This window comes from Cebidichthys violaceus, unplaced genomic scaffold, assembly GCF_023349555.1.
Source record: "Cebidichthys violaceus isolate CVI_PGR_0920_01 unplaced genomic scaffold, fCebVio1.0.p SCAF_1, whole genome shotgun sequence".
NCBI classification, from domain to species: Eukaryota; Metazoa; Chordata; class Actinopteri; order Perciformes; family Stichaeidae; genus Cebidichthys; species Cebidichthys violaceus.
In genome coordinates, this window is record NW_027176262.1 from 10,572,870 (window position 1) to 10,577,415 (window position 4,546).

Genomic DNA, 4,546 nt, shown 5'->3' on the forward strand with positions numbered 1-4,546 from the left:
GCGTTCTCCTCTCTTTCTTTCTGTCTCCCACCTATGAGCCTCCCTCCCTCCCGCCCTCTCTCTCTCTCTCTCTCTCCCCCTCTCTCTCCCCCTCTCCCCCCTCTCTCTCTCTCTCTCTCTCTCTCTCTCTCTCTCTCTCTCTCTCTCTCTCTCTCTCTCTCTCTCTCTCATTTCTGTACAATTTAACGAATTAACGAAGCTTTATTAGAATTATATAGCATTTACAGTGACGTGCCCTGTAAATTCTAAGTCGCTTTGTTAATAGGTGGCTGTAATGTAATTAAAACAGTGAATTTGAAAGCATCATGCTTGTCAGGAAAATAAGATTTAAAGTAATAAATAGCATTTGTCTGATAGCTGTGTTTTCATTTTTTATTTTGTTTATGAGATTAGATCACTGCTGTGTATTTACCTCTTAAACAGTGTCGTGGTCACATGGTCAGGCTGTATTTTGTAATCAATTTCCCTGATTTAATTCATTCTAAGATGACTGCTTAGTCCATGTTTAAAAAAGTATTAATTTTGTCTCTATGTTGCCCTGAAAAAATAAAAATATCATCTGCTCTTGTGCAGCATAGTCTTGTAAAAGTCCTGGTTACTGTTTACCGTTTCAACTTTTTATAATTGGCCTATCATTGAGTTCTGGATCAGACAATTTTCTTACTAATTGCATTTGCTAGAAGTGGTCCAAGTTATCTTAAAGTTCAGAGTCTAAAGGAATTTCCCAGGTTTGTTTCTTTATTACATTGTTATTTTATTACTTGACAATAAACACTGAAGTTATCCGAGCTGCGTTTTGGGACTAGTAGGATCTCTAACTCTCATTCACTGACAAACAAAAACAAAAACCCCCCCTCTAAATACCAGTTTCAGTAGAACCATATTTCTTTAAGGGGTGTTTGTATGACACGCCTAAATGCAGTTAAATGACAAATGTTTCTTAACATCTGCAGTGTAAAACATACTGTAAAGCTACTACTAGGAACTTGCACTTTGTGTTGAATTTTGCAATCCTTGTTGACAAAAGCGGTAGTGTTATCGAGCACCAGAATCCCTTTGTACAAATTTTACTGTCTGACAGTCTGTCCAGCTATTTTCTGGTTCTGGTTCTCACACGTCCTCCTTCCTTCCAGTGGGCCCAAAAATACGGCCTGGGCAGTGTGGTGTCCCAGCGGGAACCACCAGAGCAGCGAGGCGAAGCTCTGCTGCAGGTCGAAGGTGGAGAGACAGACCAAGCCGGATCTTGGTCTGTCTACAGTGGGCTGCTGGAGGCCCTGCTGGAGTCTGAGTTGAAGGACTTTCTGGTGTACCTGCCTAATTATGTCTGATTCTGCAAGGAACCGCTTATCCTTTTTAGGGCCTTAGGGGGGGTATAGCCGATCCCAGCTGACATTGGGCGAATGTTAGGGTACACCCTGGACAGGTCGACGGGTCTCCAGACTAGGGCAGGGCTGACACATAGATCTTATTGGTTTGTGGGAAGTGAGGACATGAAAACTCAAAATGCATGCACATGTTCCCAAAATGTTGGAGATTTGGGGTATCTAAATGTGCTGTGTGGAGAGAGATTTTTCTGCTTGACAACAGTGTATCATGTTAACCTCCTCCTCCAGATCTGATTACTGCTGGAGGACAGATCAATGTTAGGTAAGCATGTGAAAAGCATATTTACACCATGTTGTTGTAGCACCTGTCCTGCCAAGTTGCATTTGATTGCATTGGCATTCTCAACTGTCGGATGGTACACATTATAAAAACATACAATCAATTATGCCAGAAAAATATTTAAATGTGCCAATACATAGTATGTCAAATGCAGTATGCCAAAATATATTCCTATGTGGTCACAATCTGCTGTATGCAAGCTGACTGAGCAGCCAAGAGAGCACAGAGCCTAATGACAGCTCATTGACGGCTCATTAACAGAGGCTGCTTGATATATGAACAAGAGGGTGAAAGTTCACTGAAGTAGGAAGTCCCAATTGTATGCATACTGCATGTGGCAGTAAATACTGTGTAAGGGCAGCTGCAGTACATACTAAAAGTAAAAAGAAAAAGTTTTGATGATCTCATTGATTTTTATTCATGCTTAGTCTGAGCAATAAAAGCCATACAAAAAATAATTCTCCTTTCAGAAGGGTAATGTGAATGGTCTAGTCATGTTGATCTAAGTGCAGATGTGATTGGTGGTGAGTGGTGATCCCTCCTCCTGTCTCACAAGGCTTGATTCCTATGCATGCTCATTATCCACAGACGTCACAAGGTTAGATCTAAGAAGGGCATTTCATGGTTATCAGGAGATAAGCACAAACGAAGGGGAGGAATTGTGTGGATACAGAATGGTGAAAGGGAGGCAGGGATCAAAACAGATTCTCAGCTGATTGCCAAATTGAATGAAACTGCCGGGACATCATCTTCAACATGACTCACTGAATCGTTTCATCGGCAACCAAACGGCTCACTTTGTCAATTGAAAGGCATAGTTTTGCAGGCTATCATTTAAAAAAAATCTTGGTTGAGCAAATAAAAACATTGTGGTTGCTCCTGGTAGCATGGTTATTTCAAAATGGCATGTCTGTGCAGGATGTCCCGTGTTGTGCAAAGTGGAAATTTTCTTTGACAGTGGTCTGCAGCGTTTTAACATCACCTTCTAGAAACGACTCAGCTCATTTGCAGCCTCAGCCGAGGTGGTACCAGGTACCAGGTACTATCCACAACTTTTGGTGATGGAAAACCAAAAAAACAGCGAGTCAAGTTGAGTGGAGCCGTGCTGTACCATGCAGTGGAAATGCGGCATTAGTGTACCCAGTGGATGTTGATATTTAAACACACCCAAAACAATTCCAAAAGCTGAGGGAAAATTGATCAGACAAGGACCGCTTCAAAGAGAAGGCAGCTTAAATGAAAAAAAGATTACAAAAGGGATTACTTTCAATCTCTATCAGACAGAACATTTAGTCAATTTATGAAATCCTCTGCCCTGGAAATACTAAAGACAAAATCTTAAAGATTTATTTGATGATATAGTCTTTGTAAGTTTGGAATGAAGAAAGAGTTCCAAATCCCAGGAGTCCGCCTGTGCATACATTAAAACTCAAAATTATATATAACAACATGCAGAAGACAGCCAATGCAAACATTTAGTGAACATCACAACATTTCTGGCATCCTCACATCCCACAACCTTGTCTCTCTTCCTTTTAGGCAGCCTTAACTTGCAATGTACCAGTAGCATACAACAAGGTAACATACTGTACTCGCAACTTGACAGGCAGGAAATCTCTTAACACAATTAAGTATACAGACTCAGTTAAGTGTTACATATTTTAAACATCTTGAATTTAATTTATTCTAAACAATATTTGGTCTAATGTATATTACAGAACATTCATATTATTAAATTGATTCATTATTTCATCATGATTTTAAGAAACATTCAGTATATCGCACATCTCATCTCCGATTGAGGCTATATTATTGCTACAGCATTGTGGGTAATGAAGACGCAAGACACAATTGTACACTTAAAAAGATAAATAGCTCAGCTTAATTTTCAATGTGGATATGCGTATAACTCATAAATGCTAACTGAACTGGGGTTGAAGGTAGACAGAAGGACAATAGCAATACCTGTACCAACAATGAATAGATAGAGTAATGTTCAGCTGTAATGGCTACGCCGTGCTGCAAAGTGACTTACTTACCAATTAGATGTACTTGAAATCAGATGGTTAGTGTATCATCCTCTGCCTTTCCTTTCCAAACTCAACCTGTGAAAACATTGTTTTTGCCACAACCACAAAGGCTCAGTGGTGGCCGCAATACTGTGGGTGTTCTCGGTGACACTGACTGCTGTCTCGATAGTGTGTAGAGCAGTGTTACTATATTTCACTTAGCTGCACTTCTACTACACATATTGTGAGGTTAATTATGTATACATTAAAGTCTAACAGCATTATTTATTACAAAGTCATCAGCACATACGGTCGGAGCCACAATTAAATAGGCCAAAGGCAAAGAGCTGTGCTTTATGTTAGTTATGCTCGGCTAAACTGTGTGTCAAGTTGATTAGGTATGGACCAACAGGACCTTGTAACCCATTCAGTATCTGACCAAATGTGAAATATGGTCACAATCTCCATCTTAGTGTATGAATTCTTGAGTTATGGCCTAAAATGTGTTTTGAGAGGTCACAGTTGCCTTTGACCATCAAAATCAAATCAGTTCATCCATGAGTGGACGTTTGTGCCAAATTTTAAAACGTTCCCTCAAGGCGTTCCTGAAATACTGCTTTCATGGGATGGACGGACGGACGGACAGACAACAACATAATGCCTAAGGCCACGGCTGTCACTGCGGCGGAGGCATAATAAAGCAGTATATGGAGTACATGTCACTTATTTCAACAATTGCACCTTATATGAAGTCAAACTCATATTGTACAGTGTCTAATTACAATTTAAACTTTTTAATTTAATTTGAAACATGTTGTAAAGTCAAACTGAAACTTTGAGAAATGGCTAAAGAACCAGACAAACACGTGTAC